This window comes from Acomys minous (genome assembly GCF_964271855.1).
Source record: "Acomys minous genome assembly, chromosome: 6".
Lineage (NCBI taxonomy): Eukaryota > Metazoa > Chordata > Mammalia > Rodentia > Muridae > Acomys > Acomys minous.
Window position 1 is genome coordinate 62,357,793 of NC_140487.1, and position 27,944 is coordinate 62,385,736.

At 39.7% G+C, this 27,944-nt stretch overlaps 1 protein-coding gene and 1 long non-coding RNA gene across 2 annotated transcripts in view; one reads left to right on the top strand and one right to left on the bottom strand.

The window, feature by feature from the left end:
• CNTNAP2 (contactin associated protein 2) overlaps nucleotides 1-27,944 on the bottom strand; it is a 2,010,562-nt gene that overhangs the window by 1,041,698 nt on the left and 940,920 nt on the right. The window lies entirely within an intron of this gene.
• LOC311600921 lies at nucleotides 14,056-15,244 on the top strand. The gene is made up of 3 exons (XR_014780415.1): nucleotides 14,056-14,329; nucleotides 14,490-14,559; nucleotides 15,002-15,244. It is a non-coding gene; the product is annotated as an uncharacterized lncRNA (long non-coding RNA).

The following is a 27,944-nucleotide window of genomic DNA, read 5'->3' on the forward strand; positions in this document are numbered from 1 at the left end:
CCACTGTGGTTTCTACTGGGTCTTCTTTCAGTCTGCAGCTAGGCATCTTCTGCCAGTGTCCTTTGAATACTTCTATGTCACAATCTTCTCTGCATGTAGGGACACTGGTCATGTAGAGTCAGGTCCCACCTTAACAACCTTACTTTAGTTCATATTCTGGGTTAGAGCGTGAACATTGGAGTTGATAGCAGACACAACACCTTGTATTCTTCTTTTCCTTCTTGTTTGAAATGTGGTGTTCCATCCTGGGTCATAAGGTCCTTCACCATGCTCCATACCCACTTTCACGCCTCCTGAACTGGAAGAAAGCCCTATATATTGCTTTTATATTGTGGTCCTGAGACCGGGCTACTTTTATTGATACTATTAATTATCCTTTTGTTGTAACTTTGACATACTCCAAGCATAGTGTCTGGTGAGCAGCAAGCAAATAAAATGTCTATGGATGAAATACAACGAGGAATGTTTCTAATCTACATTGTTGTAATAACTGTTATAATTTTCATTTATATTCACCTTGGGGTTTGTTATGCCTCCTGAATTGTCTCCTGCTTTGCCAACACACGTAATCATTTTCATCTGGACAGACACTTATCTAGTTATTCGTCAACATTTTAGGGGAGCCATTGTGTAGCATTGCACAATTTTATGTAACTAAGATCTCCAAAGTTAAAGATTTAAGCAGGCTGCTCTTAGGAGGCCCTGAATTTTAAAGACTAGCTTGTGCTGATGTTTCCTCATGTTTTTCTGTGAATTTAAAGTCTTAGAGAGAGGAAAGAGACTTTAAAAATTTATGTAGTAAACAGGATTTACATGGCTTAGGCGGTAAGGAAACTTCACCAATCTCAGAAAGTCCCTAAAACTTATCACACTCACAAGGCTCCTGCCCAAGGTTAAATCACCAACCAGTAAAGTATTACTGATGATAATTAGTTGGGAAACAGAGGTGATTCCACAGGTGGAGCTGCCTGAAAACCACACAGAGTGATTTGGGGACGCAGCTTTTGTAACTCAGCACCCATGCTGAGGTGGGCATTGATGGAGGCAGCTATTCTGAGTCAACCATGCTTCTTTAAATAACCCCTCTCCCGCAGTCTGCAAAGTAACCATAATGGACACAATGCTTCACCAAGCTAGGCTTACTTCCATCATTCTTTTGGTCTTATAGATGGTACCTTTCCTGGAGTGTGTAGACACTTGTTCAGGTCTCCCCAGGAAACACCACTTAATAGTTAGCCAGATTGCATCACAGAATACCTATGAATTAATTTTCTTTGGCTAACAGCACCCCCCCCCCCCCCCGCCGACGACAAAGACAGGAACATCGAAATACCACTTGAAATTCACTTTGCTGAAAGTTCATTTTTCCTTCTTAACTATACATCAAAAGATGGGTGATTAGTAGGATTTTCCCCCCTAACTCTTCATCACTTGACAAGGGCCCACACAGAGTGATTTTTCTTTCTAGAGCTTCCAGTTCCTACAGGGCACAGAAGTCCACGTGGAGCCTTTAGAAATGCAAACCCCGGAAGCATCTTAGACATCCTGAGGCGGAATCTCATGGGGCTGAGAGTCAGCTTCAGAAGCCGAACTGGTACTTTGTATGCAGAGTCAGAGACACAAACTTTGCTTAATGAGGAGATGATCCCTAAATGTAGCTACACTTTGGAAACAGCTAGTGAGCCTTAGCAGTCTCCCTGGGGTTTGCTTCCTAGCCTGTGAGCAGAATTTTCAGAACTTCACAGATAATTTCAATGTACAACAAAAAGTCTAGCTAGTGAGAAGTTAGACCGTTACTAGTAATTGTGTGTGTGTGTGTGCGCGCGCGCGTGTGCGTGCACGTGCACATGCACACGAGTGCGTGAGAGTGCCTGCCAATCAGAGGACTGCTTGTTGGTTGTTGTCGGAACAATATGGGCTCTAGGGGTGTAACTGCAGTCATCAGGCTTGGCAGAAAACAGCCTTTACTTACTGAACCATCTCGCCAGCCTCTTTGCCTGATGTTTTCCAAGACAGTCTCTTAACTGATCCCGAGCATGCCTTTTCCACTAGGCTGCTTGGCCAGCAAGGCCACCTTCCATGTGTGGGAGTTACAGGTGCGTGTCACCATCCAAACCACCCAGATGCTGCTGGGGAGCTGAAGCCAGGATCCCACGCATGCGCAGCAAGCAACTTACCCAAATGAACCACATCCCCAGCTCTCCAGTTATACATTCTAATGAGTCATTTAATAAATCACTTGAATATTTAAAAAGCCTAACACCAGAATCAAGCCTGATGCTTTTGGGGTTTTGTCATAGAGATGGAACATATTTCATTTCCAGTTCCTCTCATGGCCACTGGAACTTTTTCAGGCCTTTCCATCCCTCGATTGTGTTGATTGTTTAGAGTCAGTTATAAACTGTTAAAGGTGATCAAGAATACAATACCTTTTGTTTGGTATCTCACCATGTAAAAGTATGTAAGTGCTGTTAGTTGTATTACCCAGAGCTGTAGATTTCCACATTGTAACACTACAGGCTTATATGGCAGGCATCATGGAGACACGAAATAGAAAAATATTTCGGTTCTTTTCCCATGAGTCTCCACAATGAACATGCTGTGAAATGGCTCCATAGGTGCATTTCATGCATCTATTTTCTTTCTTTTTCTGGGACAAGCTTTCTCTGGTAGCTTTGGCTGTCCTGGACTCACCTTGCCTGGCTTTGAGCTTAAGTAATCCACCTACCTCTGCCTCCCCAAGTGCTGGGATGACAGCTGTGCACCACTGCATCCAGCCCCATGTGTTTTCATAAGTCAGCCTGAAGCTCTTTTCATGCTAAACAGCATACTAGAAAACCGTGATTCTTGTAGAATCTATCTGCACAGGCTCAATGGATTATGCCCACATGTTCACGTCCACATGTCTTTTATCCATCGCAGCTCCAAGGTCCTCTCAGGCAGGCGGATATCCCGTCAGCTTTTTTGATGCAGGCCTCACTTGTGATGTCTTTCTTCCTACTTTCTGCCCACTTTCCCCTTTGCAATCTATTTCCTCCCATTCTTCATCTTGGTTCTAATTCCTGCCGTTTAGTCTAGGTTATGATGCTGATGTCCGCCGGCTTTCTTGCCTCCAGTGCCTTTGGACATCCTCTTTACAGCACCCACATCAATCATGCCTGAAGCACTTATCATTGCCATTTCCATGCTCAGTGACCTATGCTAATAGGACAGGGAGAACTGTGCTGTTTTATGTCTCTGGACAGATGCAGGGCTCCTTGTTAAGTGTACTTATAAACAGTTCTTCAAATAACCTTTCTGAATTTCACAAGCTGAAGACAACAAGACCCTTCTTTTTTTTTTTTTTTTTTTTTTTGCCAAGCTAAAACCAGAGGAGCTCACTGCCTTCTTCTTCATCACAGTGTCTTCCTTTCTCACCAGCATCAGTTGGGTGTGATGCTTACCTATTGACTAGTGAACATTATCTTCTCTTAGATTTACAAAATGATTTGTACAAAGGAAAAAAAAAACCCTACTGTTTACTGCATTGACGGAATCGTCTTAGTTTTCAGAGCTCAATACACGCTCAGTCACGGCTATAGGACATTCTACTCATCATTTACCTGTGAATGGAGAGGCACAGGGTCTTATGGAGTCTTAAAATTGTCACAACTTTGTCTCTTCTTTTTAATATATAGTGGGTTTACCGCAAGGGTATAACATTATAAAGTCTAAAAGTAGCCATAACAAACTTTAATTTAGAAATATTGTTTTTAAATCATAACTTATTTCTATAATGTAAACAGAGTAACTAAAGAAGACAACCAAATTAAAGGGTGAAGTCTATACCCTGGACACAATGTATCCTTTAAAAATGCATCAATTAGCAGAGTCCCTTTAACCTGAGTGAAGGTCATTATCTCTGTTTGCTCCTTTCTTTGTTGCTGGTCTTTTTCTCCCATCATAATTCCGTGTCTAAGTTGTTCCCACGGACTGCCAATACATGACTGCAATTATCATTTTCAAATAAAGGCAATCCTATATTTCTTCTCTTTTTTGTGCCAGATAATTATATTTCATTGATATATAAATTGCCATCATTTTTTTTGGAGTTAGAAATTCGTCAAAGAACAATTAAGTCTTTGCTGAAACATGAAATAGAAGATGGTTCCGGAGCAGATTATAACGTTTCAATTCAGTGCTTCCAATACACATTTTAAAAATTGACTTAACTGTTGCCTGAAGTCAATACCTCAGATTCTAAGATACCATGGTGCACGTTTTGAAGGAACTTAAATACATCCAGGAACATAAGCAACCTTGTAAAGTGTAAAGTTACTGAAGTGGATCAAATGTTATTTTCCATATGTTATCAAAAATAGAAAAGTCATATGGTTGTAATATTGAACATAGCACACTTAGGCAAAAATGCAAAACACTTCTTTATATCTCATCCCATTTATAGAAGATATCAATAAAAAAAGAAGGTTACTTAAAGTTATTTAAAAGGGTAAATAAAAGACCTGTTTTTTTTTTTCTAACTGACTGAAAAAAAAAAACCCAATACTTTTTGAGTAGAACTTTAAGCAGATTTAATTTTTACACTGGTATTTAGCTACACATTTTCTTATTCAATCCCTGTGGTTTTCTGTGGGGGAGTATGAGCCATGTTTACATGGCTCTCTGATACATTTATCAAAACTGTAGTTGTGTGAGTGGCATCATAGAGAAACATACAGACCTGTTGCTAGATGAAGGTTCAGATAATACTAGCCTTCTGGTATGAGAGGACCTTCTGAGAGACGCATAATTTTTGCTGAGTCCCAATAAGGACAAGATGTGCTCTGTACCATGACAGATAGCACTCTTTCCTACAAACATGCCTCTCAGTGTGGAGGGCCAGTTCAGGGATGTATGAATGAGCACTAGTCACACATGTAAGGCTATGCCAAGGATGCCAATGCCTTGGGGTCAGTGAATGACAAGCCCTTTCCCCCAATGTGAGTTATTGATGTTGACAGTTGCCCATTAACTAAATTCAGTATGTGCACAAAATACACACTGCTGTACCTTCCTGGCCCAGGATAACTGCTACCCTGAGACTGTTCCTCTACTAAGACCTTCCTTCCCCTCATGAGGGCTAAGCTTCCTCATTCTTCATGTTACACTGAGTTTTTGGGTTGCACATCCCAGCTGATCCCAGACTTGAGTTACTAATGTTTGTCTTCCTAATCTCTCATCACTTCTAGTCAGGATTCCTATGCTCAGGCACATAGGCCAGAGCACCATGGGATTGCGGGCAGAGGGCGCATGACAAAATTCTGGTCCTATGCTGACATCACATTAAATCAAAAAATACCTCTGATGTGAGAAGTTGAAAATTCAGAGATACACAAGGTCAGTGAGGGGAAATGCAACTCATTTTCTACTTATTCTGTAGCTGGAGTAATTTCTTTAGCATAATAGTACATCAAAGTAGGAGGTGGAGGAAGGCAGATAGCTGTGACTTTGAGGCCAGCCTGGTCTACAGAGTGAGCTCCAGGACAGTCAGAGTTACACAGAGAAACCCTGTCTCAAAATACAAGCAAGCAAGCAAGCAAGCAAAGAAACAACAACAAAAAGCCTAAACAAGAACAACACTGCCTACATTGAGTTAACAAAGGAGTTCACTTGGAAAACAATACTCGACAGATGAACTTTTCTAAGACGTAGAAAAGTCCATCTGTCTATGGTTCCAGAAGTTGGGACATGAAGGTTTTTTTTCATTTGGTACCTACATGTAAGCGACCACTTCTGAGGCCCACAAACTTGATGGCACACCTGCCTATATCTTATACAGGCTAGTTATTATTATTTAAAGCTGATCCACATATTTTTAAACATTAGCACCTTCAGGGATCCCTAGCCTCTAGTCTCCAAGGTATCCTTTTTATCTTCACATTACATCAGGAATCATTTTATTTTAAGGTTGCCATTTTGATGTCCATGCTACGATCTCACGAGTGGGCTCTGTCATGTATTCAGCTGTAAATGAGACATTTACATCACACCCCCTCCTACCAAGGCACAGAGTCATTGTGGAAGCAGTGGAAGTGTCATAGGCGGTTGATGACTACCAAAAATAGTGTTTTCTAGACATAACAGGTCAGTTGCACGTATGAAGACACAGTAGTTGTGACCAAACACTTTGTAATTGATTTAATTCCCAGCTCCACTAGGTGAAACACAGAGTTGGCATCAATTATTGAACTAAGAACCTCTAGCCAAACATCATAGCCATAGCAGAGAACTGACCTCTATTATTGTGCTAAGTGAACATGGTATTGAACCAACTCCTGAGAATGCGTCATCATACCAATCAATTCATTTGTCTCTCAGCTCTCATTGCAGAAGTTTCTATTTTCACTTTATGGTGTTTAACCCATTCAGACAGCGTTTCGCTCTGTGGTACCAAGACATGGGAATCATTGTGGAAACAGTAGAAGTGTCAGAGGCAGTAGATGACTAGCTATAACAGGTCATTTGCACATATGAAGACACAGTAGTTGTGACAACATGGACAAGATCTATTCAAGCTCAATCCAGAACAAATCACAGTATGGAGAGGGCAGGTGGCATGAAGTTCTTCATGTTGGACCCACTGTCAATTCTCAGGCGCTGGGATAGGAAGAGTCCATTTTCTGAGTCTACTCTAGTAAAGTCTACTCTGGTAAAGTCTACCCTGGTAAAGTCTTCCATGCCCTGGAAGGCCACACATGCAGGAGTATGTGGGCAGCCCAAACTACACCTGAGATTTTAGTTTATTTTATTATTGAAAGAGGACGTAATGTTCAGTGGGTAGGGAAAGGGAGTGAATCTGGAAGGAGTTGGTAAAAGGATGGATGTTATCAAAATATAGAGTATAGGATTCTCAAAAAATATCTAATAAGATAATTTAAATATATCTAAACGTATTGTGGGACATAGCTTTTATTGTAAGAATCAATATATAGTCCTTCTTGGAAGGCAAGGTTTCTTCTGTAAGCACTCTTGAGAAGTTTCCAGAGAGACGCTTACATGATATTTAAAGAAGCTTTCTGGGAAGGTCTATCTGGCCGACTACCAATTTTGGAATACCCTTATGTCTTTGATCCATTTTTTTGCTCCCCATATAATTTTCACCAAAGGGTTTTTTTTTTCATTATATCACCTCTCAGGATCCCTCTTACCAGTACAAGAGGCTCTGGGTTCTGCTGACTTGGCACCCTCCCGCCCCACAGTGTGTTTGAGGCAGCAATGTGGAACATCCTCGTAGTGGTTTCATTTGAGCAGCCATTAAGTGTGCATCTATTTCCCAACTTCATAATCTTCCTCATGCTCCCAGTGCTCCTCACTCCTGCTGTTTTCTTATAAGCCCTAAAAGCTCATAGATCTGCTGGGCTAACATTGGATGCATTATTTGGAATGAACCAGCTGAACTTTCTCAATTTAATACATTTATATTCCAGAGGGAGAGGGAGAGAGACTAAGACTTTTTAAACTGACTATAAGCATCAGCACTGTGCTGTCATTTATCATATATATACATATATATGTTATGTTATATGTTATAGAAGTATATTATATATATATATATAGGTGGAAATTATATATTTCCATATACAATGAGCATTTTGCCTGCATACATACTTGTGAGCCATGTGCAAGTGTAGTGCCCACAGAGGCAAAGTAGGTGTGTCAGTCCCCTGCAATTGGACTAATGGATGTTTTCAACCAACCATATCGGTGCAGGAATGAAACCTGAGTCTTTTGCAAGAAAAGCAAGAGCTCTGAACCACTGAGCCATCTCTTTGGGATCTGTTGCTTATCCTTTCTGTAGACACATTTTTCTGTTTGCAGCTGTGCTTGTGTATACAAGTGTATGCATGCATTAAAGTGTGTGTGTGTGTGCGCGTGTGTGCAAGTATCCCTGTGGTTTTATGTATGTGTGTGTTCTCTTCATGTCATCAAGACTACAGGTAAAAGAGTTAGGAAAGGCATTGAAAACAAACACACAACATCTTAGGCAAGAAAAGCTTAAGATGGGAGACTACAATGTCTATTCTCAATTTCTGCTAAAACAATACCAAGAATCACCAGGGAACTGCTGACAGAGAACCATTAGGACGATCCTCATAGCTACAGGCCTGTGAGTACTGACTGGAATTTGCATTCTAATATATCTCCAGGCAACCCACATGATCCCAGTAACAGAAACACACAAATGAACACGAGAATATGGGTGGGTTTTTTTTTTTTGGCTATTGTTTTTTGTAATTTTGTTTTTGTTTTTGCCTTGGCTGTCCTGGACTTGCTTTGAAGACCAGGCTGGTGTTGAACTCAGAGACCTGCCATTGAATGCTGGCTCCTCACACTCAGAATCCCTCTGCCTCTGCAGAGACCCTTCTCAATATAAGAAAGGGGTTTAAGAAACAAACAAGGCACTCAGTGTAATTGTTATGACTTTCCTCTGTGTCTCTTTAGTAGCTTTCCACCTTTGTACCAAGAATCTGAGATGAACTGACTTATTAGCGAAGGCAGCGTTCACGTGTGCCTCAGCTTTAGAGGGCCCAGTCTACGGTTTCTTCTCCTTCCCCCGTTGTTTCTCAGTGATGGCAAAGTAGAGGATCATGATGACTATGCAGCCGAGCAGGCTCATTTCCAAGCAAAGGAAGCACCAGGACTCTCTGAAAGGGCCTATCACGAACAACCCGTCTTCCTTCTGCTGGGTCCTAATCTTAAGTCTCAGCAGTGCCATGTTTTGGAGAAGCTAGTCTTTAACACACATCCCTTTCTGGGCATGGAGGAATCAAACTATGGCCCCTCCCTACACACACCTTCTTCCTAAAGATCACTTAAGCCTAACAAGTGTCCAGATAGCTTCATTGAAACTGTCTGGTAGACGTTCTGCTCTGTTAAAGTTCTTAGTCCAAAGTGTTTAACTGTTACCACTGTACCATTTCCTCCTAGTCCGATATCATCTGTTGCCATCTTTAAGAGCATTCTTGTCTGTACTCCAAGCCTCAGCTAGCAGTCATAACCACCACACGACTATATTTAAAAAAAGAACAGGAAGCGATTGTTCCCTTGTACGTATATATATGTATGTGTTCCGGCACTGTTCCCTCAGAGATTCCCACAGCAGTTGAGGCCTGCGGTTTGGCATTAGAATTTTAAAAGTCCTGGAGCTTTCTTGATAGACCTCCTAAGGAAAAGAGAGGGTTTAATAAAATAGCCAATTTCATCTTTATGAGACTGAGCTGTCTTTTAATTTGGGTAATGAACAAATGCCTAAACCACAGGAAACAAGAGTTGTATGAGGTTTGTGTGTGTGGAGAACGAAGAGCAGTGAGGGTGAGAGTGCTCTGCAGAGAGAAAGCAGTGACCACAATAGCCAGAGTAGTGCGTTAGGGGCACCCAGTGCTTGGCGCCGCCTATTTCCCAAAGTCACCAGTGGTTCAATCAGTCATGATCTTTTAAAGGGCATGAAGGGTGAAAGTGTCAGTTTATATGAGCCTGCTCATTCTGAAGTGAGGTGAGGTTGGGCTAAAAATAGTGCATGAAATGTCCTTTATAGCATCAATGGCTGCCTTTATTTCAAGAGACAGATTGATTCTCAGTGGTGCCCTACTTAGCATTCTTTAAAACCAGGAGGCAGTTGGTAGGATCCATAAAGACACATGCTAGGTCACCTCCAAAGGAGGGGCCAGTAGATGCTTCAGGAAAGACAGGCTTTTCTAGCTTCAATAAGAGAGCAGCTAGGGTGGAGAATAGTATGCACTGATAAGAGCCAACTGGGCCTATTGAAGGCTGGATAGACTAAGGATTAGCATCTTGGAAGCAGCGATTTCTCTACCACAGTCTTTCTTCTACCTATTTGTTTTGATAAGTTGCCCAAAAGAGTCCCTTTAATGTTCCTTGCAATTGGGACATGTTGATGTGCGTGTAGTGCTTATGTCTTTCTCTTAGCCCAGTGCCAGCTCTTTGTACATGAAATTCTCTGTATTTTCAGCTAATTAAGTTGGACAGACTTTTGACTCTATCCTTGGCACAGAACTCGTTATATCATTGTGTGTGTGTGTGTGTGTGTGTGTGTGTGTGTGTGTGTGTGTGTGCGTTACTTCTTTCAAATAACTAAGTCTTAAGTATCCCTTCCTACAGAGAACAGGTAGATTGTCAAGGCCAATTTATTTTCAAAGCAACATCACTGAATTTGGCCATGATTCTCAAAAGCTTACTGTCTTTATGTTAGTAAGAATCTCCCTACCCAGATCTAGCCAATGGTCAGAACATTCTCCACAGTAGAGTGGAGAGTGGGACATGACTTTCTCACATACTCTGGTGCCTCACCTTTGACCATGTCCCCTGGAGGGGGAGACCTGGTGGCACTCAGAGGAAGGACAGCAGGTTACCAAGAAGAGACTTGATACCCTATGAGCATATAGAGGGGGAGGAAATCCCCCTCAGGAACAGTCATAGGGGAGGGGAATAAGGGGAAAATCGGAGGGAGGGAGGAATGGGAGGATACAAGGGATGGAATAACCATTGAAATGTAATAAGAATAAATTAATAAAAAAGGAAAAAAAAGAATCTCTCATAAACCTTTACTTTCTTATTTTCTAGTTTTTTTCTCTGTTTCTTAAATCCTATAGAAGGCATCACAACTTCTGTGTCATCAAATCTAAGTTATAGACCCAAACATTCAAAGTTCATCTTTGCCAGTTCCAGTTTCTTTCCTTATCACCGTCTTTTAGGCAGTAAGAAGGCTGAGTGCTAGCTTGGCACATCTTATACCTTATGACTTCCTTCATGCCATCTCCCCAGCTGGGGTGGTTGCTACACCTTCATCATAGCAAACTGCTGCCATAGCATCCACCCATCCCAGCAGGACCGTTATGACAACTTGACCACAAAATTAAAAGCACAACAAAGTCCCCCAAAGCTCTTCATCAACCTATATCTCCCAAGAACTTAAAATACACTTCCACTGACCTACAGCAATCCTGCCTTTATGTTCCTAAGCCAGCTTCTTTTCTTAGAGCCATTCAATGCCTGCCAAATATAGATAAATTACAAGTTCTCCTAGTTAGCAAAGAAAAACCATAACATCAAAAATGCTCTCCAATCAAGCATTTATCTGATTGTTTACTCTTTGAACTGCATAACACACATTTTCTTTTCTAATAGCCCTGAACATCAACATAACACTCACAGAAGATCAATTTCCTTTTCTAAATTTATGAACAAACTGTGTTTCAAATTGTAACCTAGAGTTGTGGTTTTTTTTTTCCTCTAGCAATAACCATTTAAAATTTGTAAATGCTTCAGGCTTCCTTAGGGTTCCAGCCATTCTATGGCTTTCCCAGCATTCAATTACCTCTTCCTCCTGGCACCTGCTGCTTCTGCCCAGCATGAACTCAGACCCTGTTACTCCTGCGCAGGAACTGTAAGGCCCAGCTGCTATGACTACTCAGGAGTGAGGTTGATTCCTGTGGTTTAGGCTTCTATGGTTTCCAGGTCTCAACATACTAAATGCAATAGTCCCGGAATGATTAACACATAAATTTTGAGTAACTTTTACTCTAACATCATATTATACTTGTTCTATGTTATTATTATTATTATTATTATTATATGTTGTTTCAAATATATTTTTAAATTTGTAGTTTATGTGTACAAGTATACTGCCTGCATGTATGTATCCATAGCACATGTGTGCCTGGTGCCTGTGAAGATAAAAAGAGGGCATCAGAACTGAAGGTATAGATGGCTGTGAGGCACCTAGCAGGTGTTGGGCACAGAACCAATGTCGTCTGAAAGCACAGAAATGCCCTGAACTCCAGTCTCTACTTATTATTCTTAATACCTTATGGTACCCACCATATACATTAAAGCATGCTATATGTACAGGGAAGACGTCAGATATGTAGGTTTCTGTTCTATGTGAACATTCAGGAATCCAATAGATGTCTTAGAAGCTATCCTTTAAAAAGAAGAAAGCAACTGGAAAAGTAAGAAATTAAAAGAAGATAAGTGGGGTGTTTTCTTGTCCTCCTCTTCATCACCTTTTACCATCTCTTTCTCTACTTCCTCTTTCTTACTGTTTATGGGCAGCTTTTGATGTGTCTCAGTGGTAGAATACCTGCCTTGCTTCATGTTCACTGCTTAGTACTGCAAAATCAATCAATCAATCAATCAACCAATCAATAAATTTGTCTAAAAATGAAACATAAGCAACAAGCTAAATTGTCCATTGACAAATATTTATATTCACCAACCCAGAACAAAGAGACAAGGAGCACTTCATTATTTTACTATTTTACTTGTAATCGTTTCTTCTTAGAAGAAAAATTTCAATATACCTTTCATGTTGTAAGTAGACACTTCACTCTCACAAACTACATTTCAATTTTTAGTAAGTAAAAATACTAAGAGGATGTAGATACAAATAAACAATTACTTTTGCCCATTCTAGAGATCAACCAGTCTTTACCTTTAGTGTCTTCATAGTATTCCCAAAGGTATCATCAATGCTAAGATTTTGGTAAGTATCTTTGAGTAAATTCACAATAAACAAACATCAAGTTAACAAACTAGAGAAATACCTATGAAGAAAGTTCCACATAAGAAAGTAGAAACATGATGCTGAAGAAAGAAAAATGTTGAACATGGTAAAAGACCAGTTTTCTATTGTGTCACTAATCTGTAAGAATTTTCTGTTTTGAGAGACAGGGTTAGTCTTAGTAGCTAGTGTCAGGTCACCTACAAAGGGGACACCTGTGCGCTATCAGAAATAAAGTATATCTGCTACCTCATTGGAAGTGGTTTTAGGAGCACCAGAGTCCATGTCAGAGTCAGTCCCCGCTCTCCATATTTGACCACCTCCTATGGGTGGGGAGGCCTGATGGCACTCAAAGAAAGAATAAGCAGGCTACCAAGATGAGACTTGATAGCCTATGACCATATAGTGGGGGAGGAGGTCCCTTTCGGTCTTAGACCTAGGGGAGGGGAATAGGGTGAAAGTGGGAGAGAGGGAGTAATGGGAGGATACAAGTGATGGGATAACAACTGAGTTGTAATCTGAATAAATTAAAAAAATTAAAAGTTTAAAAAAAATTTAAAAAAAGAAAGTGGTTTTAGGGAGCTAGGACCATTACCTGGTGGATAAGAGCACTTGCTATATATACAAGCATGATGACTTGAATGCAAACCCATTGCACTCACATAAAATCAAGGCGTAGTTACAAGTGCCTATAATGCCAGTGCTGGGGAAAGATGGTCATAGAGAGGAGGATTGTTAGGTCATGCTTGACCTCAGCCAGCCTAGCCTAGAAAATGCAAGCTGCAGACTCAATGAGAGACTGTCCAAAGGCAAACAGCAGTAAAGGTCCCTGAGGTCCTCATGTGGCCTCTGAGTGAGTATATGAGTATATATATATATATATATATATATATATATATATATATATATATATATATATAGAGAGAGAGAGAGAGAGAGAGAGAGAGAGAGTCACAGGTCACCTGCAAAGGGGATACTTGTGTGCTATCAGATATACCTGTGGGGGGGGGGAGAGAGAGAGAGAGAGAGAGAGAGAGAGAGAGAGACAGAGAGAGACAGAGAGAGACAGAGAGAGACAGAGAGAGACAGAGAGAGAAGGGTATGTGCACACATACATCCACTAACTGGGAGCAATAAAAAGATAAAAAAAGTAGCTTTACTCATTGAGTTAGTAAGAGCCCTGTAGACAGGAAGAGATAAAGCCCAAATAACAGGAAATCATTTAATGAAAATGACTATAATATCTAGAAAAATTCTCTAGCTGGTTTTTAGTTTCAAATGATAAAAGTGCTGTTTTTCAGTGTCCATAATCTTTAGCGTTACTTTGCTAATGTAGGCCAGGTGGCAGGAATTGACACAGGAGTATGTTAAATCTAGGTGAATTAGGTGATTTAAATGCCTTTAGTCGCTGCCTCAAATCATCTTACATGGATTAGATTATATTCTTTTATTTTTCAAAGCTTTTATTTCTTTTCTAAAAAAGAATTTCAACATGAGCACTGCATATACACCAGTCCTTCTTTCCTTCTCCCCCCACCTCCCTATGATCTTCCCAAATTCATGATCTCTTCTTTAGTTATTATCGTTAGGTGTTTATAAATACACATATATAAATACACACACATAATAATATAACCTGTTGAGTCCATTTAGCTTGGCTCATATGTTCATGAGTCCAGGGTTGAACAATTGGATTGAACTCATCTCTGGATAGGACTGACTCTCCCTTTGTCAGCCGCCGTCGAGCATTTTGTATCTCCTCATCTAAAGGTGGGACATGAGGCCCCTCCCCTGTCTATGTCGCCATGTCACAGATTATTACCTATTGCAATTTTGCAAAAGCAGTGGCTTTTCATCATAATTCTTTTTTTATTTTCACATATTTTATATTCCCTACTTATATTCTCTATACTTATTTTATGTTTTTTAGGAGATGGGTGTTTTCCCTGCATGTGTTTTCTTTGAAGCACACGTAACCTCAGTGGCCGTGAAGGCCAGAGGTATGAGATCTGGAACTGGAGTTGCGGATGGTTGACAGCCACCATGTGTGTACTAGAAATTTAACCCGGGTCCTCTGCAAGAGCAGCTTGTCGTCATTGAGCCATCTCCCAAGCACTTGTCTCTGCACTTGCAGGGAAACTGTGGTATGGTTAGAGTTACTTGGCTGGGTCACAGCCACTGGATGTGGAGCCAAACATGATTTCTGTTGTTTATAAGCTACACAAATTAGGATGATGTTAATCAAACACAGCATTTTTCCCAGGGAGGCTTCCATGCTATCCCATCCTGCATACTTTAAATATTTTATACTATATAATCATAGGAACCAATTTCTTAAAATAGACCTCATAATATGTGTAACAAATTCTCTCTCTCTCTCTCCCTCTGCCTCTCTCTCCCTCTCCCTCCCTCTCCCCTCTCTCTCCTGGCTGTTTTCTGCAGAACCTTAGCTGCCACAAGGATTTGAAGCTGAAAGAAGTAATGGATCCGACACCAATGTAGACTTTTTATGTACAATCTACACCTGAGACAGCGACAGCAAGCAAAGACCTTCTCTGTTGCTAACGCTAGCTCTCTGCACTACCCTAGACACCAACGCTGCAGAAGCCAGGCATGACCTGAGTGGGGAAAGAGTGGGGCCACGGGGCTGCTTATGTTTCCTCACAGACATTCTCTTCTTGCCGTCAACAACGTGCAAGAGGTTTGTATGTAACATATTTTCTACAGAAGTAATTCTCACTGCATATATATATATATATATATATATATATATATATATATATATATATTCATTCATTCATTCAGCAGCAACGTTCATATAATTTTAATGCCAAATGAGAATTAGAAACATTTGATGGCCAGCAAGGGGAAAGAAGGAGAATATAATTTACTATTCTAGACAAAATAAAATATTACTGACATCCTCTAGGTATTTTTCAAAATTGAAATGTCATACTCTGGAGAAATCACCAAAGTATACTGATAGTTTTATTTTTAGTCTCTTTCTGTGTCCTTACAATCAAGGATTTTCCTTCACTTGTATTTTTTTCTTAGCTTTACTTTTGAGAACAATTTTTGGGTTTTGGTACATATTTATTATTAAAATGAACAGCAATAATAATATACAAAGTATGTAGGCAGGTTAGGGATGACTTAGTTGGTAAAATGATTGGCTTTCAAGGATGAAGACCACAACTTTACTCCCAAACATGGGGTAACATGATAGACTCCCATGGAAGATGCTGTGCTTGAGCAAAATAACACACACATACATACACACACACACACACACACACATATATAACATACACATTGGTCCAATCTTGTCATCCTAGTGCTGGGGAGGTGAAAAATGCAGATGCCCTGTGCTCAGGGTGAGAGGGAAGGCCAGGGAGGAGAGGAGGGAAAGGAAAATTCTACCAGAGTATAAAGTGAATGCATGAATGAATGAATGAATGAAAAAAAGAAAGAAAAATTATTGAGATAAGCATATTTTCCTCTCACACATCCTGAATGTATGACAATTGAACTGGGTTTCTCTGTGTGCATTCCTTTTAGGTTTGAGAGCAAAAGTAATGAAATGTAGATGTGGCTGAAGATGAAGAATGGAGTCAAAGAACAGAAGGGGGATGAATACTAAACAATTTATTTTATTTTAAGTATTAGTAGAACATTCATGTTTGTTCTTTTATTTTTTTTTCCCTTTGGTGACTTTCTTTTTTTTTTTTTTTTTTTTACACATTTTTATTGAAAATTAAAAATAATTCCTATTACATCTCATTTTCTATCCCATCCCATGCATCCTCCCATTCCTCCCTCCCTCCCACTTTCACCCAATCCCCCTTCCCTATGACTGTGGCTGTGGGGGACCTCCTCCCCCTGAATATGGTGCTAGGGTATCAAGTCTTTTCTTGGTAGTCCTCTATCCTTCTTCCGAGTGCCATTGGGCCTCCCCCACAAAGGGACATGGCCAAATATGGGGTACCAGAGATCCTGTGAAAGTCAGTCCCCAGTCTCCACTTAGCTGTGGAGAATCTTCTGTCCCTTGGCTAGATCTGGGTAGGGGTTTGATGATGACTGCCCGTTTTGTCCATGGTTGGTGCCTTAGATCAAGCAGAATCCCTGGGCTCAGATCTAGCCATCATAATGTTCTTCTTGTAGGTTTCTAGGACCCTCTGGGTCCCCCTACTTGCCTATCCTCTATATTTTCCTCATCTAGAGTCTCAATAGGATGTCCTCACCTCTATCCCCGTTTCCTGGTAGGTGCAGACTTTCATGGGACCTGTCCCTTGGGCTAGTGTCCGGTAATAAGTGAGTATATACCATTTGACTCTTTCTGCTTCTGGGTTAGCTCACTCATTATGATCATTTCTAGTTCAATCCATTTGTCCACAAATTTTGGAAAATCCTTGTTTTTAATAGCTGAGTAATATTCCATCGTGTATATGTACCACAGTTTCTTTATCCATTCTTCTACTGAGGGGCACTTAGGCTGTTTCCATGTTCTGGCGATTATGAATAAGGCTGCTATGAACATGGTTGAGCAAATTTTCTTGTTGTGTGCTGGAGCATCTTCTGGGTATACTCCTAGGAGTGGAATAGCTGGGTCTTGAGGAAGCCCTATTCCCATTTTTCTGAGATAGCACCCTTTGGTGACTTTCACACCATGAGAAAAGACTTGAGTAGTAACAATCTTAAAGTATACAAAGCCTAAAATATTTACTCTGACATTTTATAGGAAAGTATCTACATTTATACTGTTTTCTAGAACATGATGATAAAACTTTAAATAGCATCCTTTATCTCCTACACACTGAAGAGTACTTTTAAAAGCTTGTTTTTTAAATTTTATTAATTTATTCAGATTACAACTCAATTACTGTCCCATCACTTGTATCCTCCCATTCCTCCCTCCCTCCTGCTTTCACCCTATTCCCCTCCCCTAGGTCTATGACCGAGGGGAGCTCCTCCCCCACTATGTGGTCATAGGCTACCAAGTCTTTTCTTGGTATCCTGCTTATTCTTTCTTTGAGGGCCACCAGGCCTCCCCACCAAGTGGAGGTGGTCAAATATGGAGCACCAGAGTTCATGTCTAAGTCAGTCCCCACTCTCCACATAACTGTGGAGAATGTCCTATTCATTAGGTAAATCAGAGTAGGGGTTCGATGTTTACTATTGTATTGTCCTTGGTTAGTGCAATAGTTTGAGCCAACCCGCCTTGGCCCCGATCCATTCATCACAATGATGAAATGCAAATCAAAACGACTCTGAGATTCCATCTTACACCCATTATAATGGCTAATATAAAAAATTCAAGTGACACCACATATTGGTGAGGATGTGGAGAAAGAGGAACACTCCTTCCTTGCTGGTGGGAATGCAAACTAGTACAACCACTTTGGAAAACTATCTGACATTTTCTCAGAAAACTGGGAATAGGGCTTCCTCAAGACCCAGCTATTCCACTCCTTGGAATATACCCAGAAAATGCTTCACCACACAACAAGGACATATGCTCAGCCATGTTAATAGCAGCCTTATTCATAATAGCCAGAAACTGGAAACAGCCTAAATGTCCCTCGTTGTAGAAAGGATAAAGAAACGGTGGTACATTTACACTATGGAATACTACTCAGCTATTAAAAACAAGAAAAATCCCAAAATTTGTGGACAAATGGATGGGACTAGAGATGGTCATACTGAGTGAGTTAACCTAGAAGCAGAAAGACTCAGATGCTATATACTCACTCACAATTGGGCACTAGCCCAAAAGGCATATCCCACAAAAGTCTTTACTTACCAGGAGATTGGGATAGATGTGAGGATATCCTACTGAGACTCTAGGTAAGAGAAATACAGGAGATGGGGAAACAGAAGGACCCAGAGGGTCCTAGAAACCTACTAAATAATTTAGATTCCCTATTCTAACCCCAAGTAGAAATGAGCGAAAAACAAGAGGGGTAATAGAACTTATTATATCTAAAGAAGATAGATTCTCAAAAATGAGACTATTCATGTCTTTGTCAGTAGCATTTTCTTCTTTGGCAAACACAACAAAAAACATAAATTAATTTCTCAGTCTGTCTTTAGTGTTGACTAGACAGTATCATAGTGTGTGTGTGTGTGTGTGTGTGTGTGTGTGTGTGTGTGTGTGTGTTGCCATTTAGCAATAAGTATCATCTAATGTTTTGTTAGAAACCATGCTAAATAGGTGTAGGCAATAAAAAGGTCAAACAAACACTATGTTCAAATGTTGCATTGAAAAGCGGTACTAGATGCATATTTCTGAAAATCATGACATAGTCCACAGTTTTCTAGGTGCAATGAAATTGATTCATGTGATTACAGTAGATACTCACTGTATAGCCTTGTTTTACTTCTTATCATAATTATCTGGGTGTTCCTAAAGCTCCACTTTGAGCTGGAAAGTATAAAGGAGAAGGTGGGAAGATGGAACTAGGGTAAAGGAGGGTTTGTGTAAGTCCAAGCAATCTGTGCTCAGTAGGAACTGGAAGATGACTAGAAGAACTGTGATTGAAGTGCTTAAAATAAAACATGGAAAATAATTTCTAAAGGATAGTGCTCATGGATTCATCACACATAGATATGTTGGTTTTTCTATGCTCTGATATTGAAAACAGAGAAGAATATATTATATTGCAGAGGAAAATACACTATAAAATTTCATGAAAATCAACTTGAAACAAACTTTCGCTTTTAGAGGGCACAGTCTTCAGTTATCTTGGGGCACTATTTCTTGGCAAAGCCAGAGAGAGAATTAAAGTAATGTCTAAGCCCCATAACACTTATGAACATAAGATAATACCACTTCCAACTCTTTCTCTTAAAAGCTTTAGGATGAATTTTTGTTAGAATTTAAAATTACTGTATGGAAAAGATCAACATTTCTTCAATATCAATAAATGGTATTGGCACTAAATGGGTTGGCTGCCTGAGAATGTTATATTTACCACTCTTGGCATGGCTATCTTTAATTTTAAGGAAGAGAAACATGATAAGTGGAAAGAGAAGTTAATGTGCCAAAAGTCACATGCCACATATTCTCATAGGTTTATTCTCTTTCTATTGCATTGTGATTACATTAATGCGTAACTCAAGTTTGGAAATGGCTTAGGAAAGGTATATGTTAATTTAGTAGCTGATCTTATAAATGGCTGAAGAACATCAGCTTAATGATGGGCAAAGGAACAGTGTCATGTTGTATTGGTAAAGAAGGTAGACCAGATGACTCTAGGGATGCTTTGATAAATACACAGAGAGAGCATTCTGTTTACCAATCCTATGTTTAGATATTTGTTGAAATAGAGATAGGATATACTAAGAGTCACAAAGAAATCATAACTGCAAAGTACGAACTTTTCTTAAGATCCAATGAAAGCTAAAGAAACCTTTGGAAGACTGCGATGCTAAATGATCAAGATTGAGGATTTTAAATTCACTAGAACTATGAAAGATAATTTGGAAAGGGAAAAATTTAAAAATATCCAAATCAAAAAAAATTCATATTTCTATCAGGGAAACACAAACTTCAAGGGATACATTTAAGGATGTTAATATAAATAAATTTATAATGGAGGCTATAAAACATGACATGTGGAAATAAAAACAATAATATTTTACTTAAAATTTAAGTCCTTGTAATCGAATGCTCATATTTTCCTGATAGTGCTCTAAGATTTTGTGGTAATCTTGTGTTACTAAAGAGGTAAGCATTTCTGGTTAAATGTCTGATCTGTCTATTGGAGAAGAAAGAGTGACAATAATGTTATAGAATTATTCATGGGACTGCATTGTTAGTTCTTGGTACAGCGGAAATAACAGCTATAGCATCAGGACAAAAATAAATCACAGAAGCATGAGAATAAAGAATATGCCAGACCCAGTAGGTCAGGTCTTTAATCTCAGTAACCAGAGGTGAAAGCAAGCAGATCTCTGTGAGTTCAAGGCCACCTGGTAAACATAGTAGGCCAGGCAGGTGCAGGGAGGGAAAGGAGAAAACAATTCACATAGACATAATTAGGGCTAGTACCTGGTATAAGGTATAAGTATAGATTTTGCTATTTAAATAAAAAGATCCCTGAGAACTTAATTCAGAATTCCATTGAAGGGATAGGTATGTTTGTCCTTTCCTTAAACAAACAAACAAACAAAAAAACTGCCTTCAAGGAAGACATGAACTTTGCTTAAAATTGACTTACTCCCTCCCTCTCCTTGTACATTGAAGTGACATCTGGTCCTGATGATTCTGTCAAATTTCAATAGATCAACACACTTGATGGTCTGTGCTTAAGGATGCTATTTTACATGACAGAGACAGGGACTGCACCTGCATTGTGATGTTTATTCAACAATGCAAATCATTGCAAGGAAACAGATGTCATTGTTTTTTAATTTTGCAAAATGAATGATACCAACTTGTCCCCTAAAAAACAAATAAATGATCAAGATTCAAATAGACGTTGGGGTGGGCTACTATGGAGTTTATGTGCTTAGATAAGTCAACATCTTTCTCCACAAGTTTTCAATATAGAGCTTCAGTGTTTGTTTGGTTTTTCTGCAATGATGTAAGTAAACAAAGAGATAATAGGACAGTCAACATGATCTAGATTTTTTTGTTGTTGGCTGATACCTAGGTTACTGGCTCATTAAGGACACTGGACCCTTCTCAGTGAAAATGTTCAGAGCAAAAAAGCCATGACTTACTGAGCATGCTCAAATATCACACAGGACATGAAGAATCGAGGCTAAGACAAAATGTAGATAATGGGAAACCACTATAAGTAATTAGCTTAATTGTTTACTATAAATAGGTTGGAAACTCACCTGGGGCTTAGAAAGAAAATAGGGAATGCTTATATTTTCTATATGTAGCTCTGTAGTGAGTTAATGGCAGAGGGTTTACTCTGTGACTAGTTTGTATTTGTCCATTTCTGTGACACTATAAAATGCATTATATTTTTGTCCTCAGTTCCTACATAAAAAACATTAGGTATAGAAGCCTTTATATAGTGTGTTCAAATTTTATTGGCTTGGAAATGACATATAATTAGAAAGGTGTGTGCTGTGGAGTTAATCCACGCCCAGTTGCCCCTCTTCTCAGTACTGAAGAAAATGCTGTCAGTTATTGGGAAGGAAGCCCTGGTGTCTGGACTCTGTGGGGAAAGTGTAGTTGTCCTCACACAGAGAATGGAGTTCAAGTAAGTTTTGTTCTATCAATTTCTAGAAAGGCAGTGAAAATCTTACACATTAAGCAACATTAATGAAACATCCTTGTGTTTATTCATCTTAAACACAATCATTCCTTGTAGGCTTTTTGTGTGTCTGTTCATTTTTACTGACTTTTAGTTGGTATGCACAGTCATGAGAAACTGCCAAACATAAAACATGCAAAACCATTTTTGTTAGGTATCCATAAGTTCAGAATTCTATGTACCTTCTTGGGGTTGGCTTCCAAGAAGGCTATATACCTATAAAATCCAGTCTATTCTTTTAAACATTTTTTTCTAGTTTTTAGTTGAGTGATGAATGGTTTATTTATTTCCCTATATATTAAATTACATTTATGTATGTGTGTGTGAGGGGGGCAGGAAGGGAGGGGGAGAGAGAGAGAGAGAGAGAGAGAGAGAGAGAGAGAGAGAGAGAGAGAGAGAGAGACAGAGAGAGAGAGAGACAGAGAGAGAGAGAGACAGAGAGAGAGAGAGACAGAGAGAGAGAGAGAGAGACAGAGAGAGAGACAGAGAGAGAGAGAGAGAGAGAGAGAGAGAGAGAGAGAGAGAGAGAGGAGACTTTGATCTTGACATATCATTGTAATCACAGTTCAGTGCATAGATCAAGCAGGGAGCTGCCTAAGGTAGGGGGTAGGATGCTGAATGACTAGTAGAGGTTGGTAGCAGTAGTGAAGGGAAATGGTTACACACTGTGGGTTGCATGTATCATTAAGTGGATGGAAGTCAGCCAGAGACAGATTCTTCCATGTGGAGAAGGTTCTGGAAGAATTCTGGGAGAGGATTTAGAATTATCATTGCGAATTCACAACCTTCCCTTTGTGGCAAGTAGAGAATTAAATATTGATACAAATGTCTGGGTTGTCGCTACCCATTTACCTGCTAACAAATTGCACCTATTCCCCCAGCTACCCACAGAGAGGACTCTGAGACAGCTAGCCACAGCAATGAGCACACCTGGCCCTCATTGTCTGACTCCTGCCAATCCTGCTCCACCAAGAAGAGCCAGGATTCCTTCGGGGTGCTCTAGTCTGTGGGAGAGATACAGAAGATTGGAGGCAAATGCTTCTGTGTCAGAAATCAGGAGACTTCTCTGGGAGAGTTTGGCACCATGATGAAAGGACACAAACCATATATACACTCAGCCAAAGCAGAGCCTCAACAAAAAAGGTGAGAGTCATTGGATGTTTGAAGGACACAGAGAACCATTAACCCACAGTGGGAAAAGTAAACTCAAACAGTTAGATAAATGGAAGATTTTTATCAGGAAAGGGCATCCATGTGTTTCAAAGCCCTTAACAAATTACACAAAATATTTAATTAATACAAATGGAAAAGCATTTTTATAGTGAACAAGTGTGGTGGTCAATACCCATGTTAGTCAATATTCTCCAGGGGGAAAAAAAAGGCATGGTATGCATGTGTGTATATGGGGACACATATACATATACACACATTTACATTTTTTATGTTTTATTTAATAGGTATGCATATACGTGTGGTGGTCAAAGGTCAGATTAGAAATCAGTGTTTGTTTTTTTTTTTTTCTTTCATCATATGGCTCCTAGGTATTGAACTTAGGTCCTCAAGCTTGCTAGCAAATGTCATTATTTTTGGTCCCATCTCACTGATTCCAGATATGAATTAATACATAAATACATTTCAACACATGTATACATATGTGTGTTTATACATACACCAAGAGACAGACAGAGAGAGAGACAGAGGCAGAGAGTCAGAGACTTTCACAGAAAGACAGAGAGACAGAGAGACAGAGAGGAGAATTTGTTGTAAGGAACAGGCTCCTATGATGGAAGTAGGCATGTCCTGACCCTGCCAGGTGAGCTGGTAATCTGCCCATGAAGGAAACATTACAGTTTATTTTCAGTTTGCAGAAAAGCAACCAACAACCATATCCAAAGGCCTTCAGACCTTGCTCTCTCATTCAGTAAAGGGACAGTTATTCTGCCATAGTCCGGACTTCAACCTTCTAGGTGTGGTCCACACACATTATTGAGGATGAGCGACCTCCTTGAAGCAGCCTACCAACTCAAATGTCAGCCTCACCCAGAAACTCTCGGCACACCCAGAAAAAAGGATTGCACAAATATATACAATTAACAGCAACAGCAGCACCCCCATCAAATGATCAAGATGAGTAACTGTAGAGGCAAGGACACGGAGCATCATCCGACATGCTATGTGGAGACAGTCAGGTTGGATCCTACCCTGTCACCAAGCACTGGGCTACTCTATCTAATCCAGAAACTAGAATATTAAACCTTAAATGCCAAGAGCTGAGTGTCCAGTATAACTGAATAGTTTTTCTGATAAATAAAAGTTCAGTTTGCTCTCAAAGACACTGTTAGGACAATTGGTGACCAAGAACCAAAATAAGAGGATTATCAGGAAGCAGAAGGATGCTGCTCATTGGGTAGGGTTGACAACATTCTTGAGAAGAGGAAGGACCATGCACTTGTTCCTGGAGATTGGCAGATGGGAAGGGGTTGGGCAGCATGTGAAAGTAACTCAGGCGGAAAATCATTTATTCTTCAATGTTTATACTTTTCTTTACAGCTTGAGATTGTTTTAATAAAATGAATAAAACATTAATTAGGTTTTCTCTGGTGAGTGGGTGTTTTCCATTACAGATATCCCACAGCCTTTATCATGCTAATTTGTTGCTTGAATATCCAAGAGAAATGTACAATATGCACTATTTCCAACAGACTTCCTTACACAAAGGGTCTCCTGGGAAACATAAGTACTTAAAGGCCTAATCTTTCCATTAAAAATAGTAAAGAGTTACAATACAAATACTAAATTTTATGTAAATATAGCAAGTAATTGCTATCATATAAATTGGTAGTAAAAATAACTGAGATGGATGACTAAAGAATTGTCTAAAAGGAAAAATTACATAGATATATCTTTTGATAAATTAATTTTTACTAATTCATTAACTTTTATATAACATAGAAATTTCCCTTTTGCCTCTCATTTTACTTTCTTTAAAAAAATTCCAATTTACCTCCATCTAAAGTTTGTTTAATTTTCATTTTAATTTATCCAGATGTGTGTAGGGGCTCTCAGGTAACAGAAAAAGGCATCAGATATGAAGCGAGACTCACAGGCAGTTGTGAGCTGCTCAAATTTGTGCTGGAAACCAACCTTGGGTCCTTTGGAAGGGTGGCAAGTGTCAATAACTGCTGAGCCACGTGCCCCCCCACCCCGCACCCTCTGGACCTGCTCTTTCACAATCAAGTGTGTGTTTGCGTAATAATGTCTATAAACTACAACATGCAATCATCAGGTGACTTTCTGCCTTTGTATTGTTCCTTTGGTTCTGGGATGGATCCTAGGCTTGTTACTTGCTAAACACTCACTCTACTACTGCAGCCCACTGCCAACCATGTGTTTTCCTGTTAGGCATTGCACATTCAGCATTGTTCTGCTGTCTCCTACATTGTGCTGGTTTAACACTCTTCATAAAGATATGTTTGGAATCTTTACAACACAGTAGAGCAGTGGTTCTCAACCTTCCTAATGCTGTGATCCTTTGATACAGTTTTTCATGTTGTGATGTCCACCAACCCTAAAACTATTTTCGTTGCTACTTCATAACTGTGATTTTTCTACTGCTGTGAATATGGGTTTTGCTATTGTGAATCTGGGTTTTCCAACGGTCCTAGCTGACCACTGTGAAAGGATTACCAGGCTACCAAGAAGAGACTTGATACCCTATGAGCATATACAGGTGGAAGAGGTCCCCCTCAGTCACAGTCATAGGGGAGGAGAGTAAGAGGAAAATGGGAGGGAGGGAGGAATGGGAGGATACAAGGGATGGGATAACAATTGAGATGTAATATGAATAAATTAATAAAATATATTTTTTAAAAGAAGGATTGTTCAACCCCAAATACGTGGTGACCCACAGGTTGTGACCCACTGCAGTAGAAACATGCATTTTCATGGTGGGTGTTTGGTCATTCTATATGTCATATTATAAAGCTGTGTAATGTTTCATTAAGTTACAGAGTTAAGAAAGCAAATGCAAGTGGCTTTTATTTGCTGTCAGAGCATAAGTTTGAGATCCCAGGGAACTGAGGCTAGTGCACAGGGGTGGTGACTTTGTACAGGAGGCCATGGAGCTCCTGTTCAATGGTCCATGTACATGACAAAGGCCTTGGACATGTCCTATGGATGATGATGACAAGGTTGGATAATCTTGGGAAGAAAGGTCAGAAAAGATACTTTACATGGCTTCTTCACCCGTACCCTTTCCTGTCAAAGTTGAAACTCACTATTTATAGACATACCACACCAATTTATAATGGGCTACATAATGAGCAAAATCACTCTATGGGTATACAACCCCTGCTGAAGTGTGGGTCATGGTTTTTGGCCATCTTTAAGGCCAGTAGCAAGCCCTAGACAGAAAACCCATAGGCTGTCTGATGTGTTCATATGTATTAAAATATAAATATTTCTTAATCCAGAATTTAATGATATGATGATTGAATCATAACCACTGCCCCATTCCTCTCTTCTGTAATTTGATCTCATATGCTTGCTAGAAACAAATGATCTCATCATGAAGCCTCCAAGAATCATTCTTTCTGTAAACAGTGAATAAAAAATGCATCCAAAGAAATTATAACCATTGTATTTCCCCAGTCTCTTTCTTAAGAAATCTCATTATTTCAACCTTGAAATCCCAAAATATGGTATAAGGCAAGAGTTCAATTCATCTTTCACATATGAATATTCATTTTATCTTATGTAATTTGTTGAAGAGACATTTAAAACTATTTTGTTTTTATTTTACTATATATGTATGTTCTCGTGTGTGGGTTTGTGAACACGAATTCAGTGCCTGCAGAGATCAAAAGAGAGTGTCAAATCCCCTAAAGCTGGAGTTACAGTTCCTAGCATTGGTGTGGGTAAACCCAGGTTCTCTGCAAGAGGAGCATAGCTTATAACCCCCTGAACCACCTCTTCAGCCTTGAAGAGCCTATTGTTTCCTCATTGTGTATTTTTCATGTGCTCATGCCAGAATAGTTAACCATTTATATCTTGGAATACTTTAGCCTTTCCATCTATGTCCACAATCTATAATATCTCTTTTTTAATGCCTGTAGCATAGTATTTTCAGTCCAACATCTCTATGATATAGTTTGAAACAGAGACTATGATACTTCATTTTTAATCTCCCTACTCAAGATTGCATAGAGATATACACACACATATATATGTATATGCACGTGTGTGTGTGTGTGTGTGTGTGTGTGTGTGTGTGTGTGTGTTTCCACATGAGTTTTTAGGGAAAGGCACTGTGCAGTGTCCTAGAAAGCATCTACTAAAGGAGTGGAGATAGTTCTTGGCTTACTCTTAGAAGAACTAAGCTTGCTTCCTGGCACTCACAACTGCTTGTAACACAGCTCCCTCACAGGGATCTGACACCCTATTTGGGCCCCCTATACACCTACTCATAGGTGTGAACACACATCCCCCACCCACACACACATCTTCAACATAGAAAAAGAATCACTAAAGGTGTTTATATTTTTAAGGGGATCTACATTTAATATTTAGGAATATGCTGCCAAAACAATCCTAATGCTAAGCATTAGATATTTTTCATGGTTTTGTTTCAAAGTGGGTAGCCTTTATTTTTAACTTAGCTGCACTGCAGTGTGAGTCTGAGTTCAAATCTGTGTCTATTACATCAGTAAAAGACACATATAAAATAATCTGGCTTCACAAGTTTAATTGGGGGCCTTTGTCTACATAGACAGCAACAGTCTGAAGCGGACTGTGAGTGTGAAAATATTGATGGCTGCCCGGGAGTTTCTACTAAGCCTGAGTAAAACTTGTCCACAACTGTAATTCCGTTAACTCAACATGATGAAATATGAATGGCCTTTCCCACTAAGTTCACTGCGAAGCTGACGACTGTGTTGCAGGGATACTGGAGGAGACCCCACAGAAGCACTGTAAACTACAGACCCAAGGTCTTGTTTTGACTTGTGTGAACACTTTCCTTTTGTTGGGTCAGAGTTTGTAATGTGGTTCCCATGGAGATAACACAGCGTTCCCCATGGTACCATCTGCTCGATCACTGTGTCTTCACACACCTT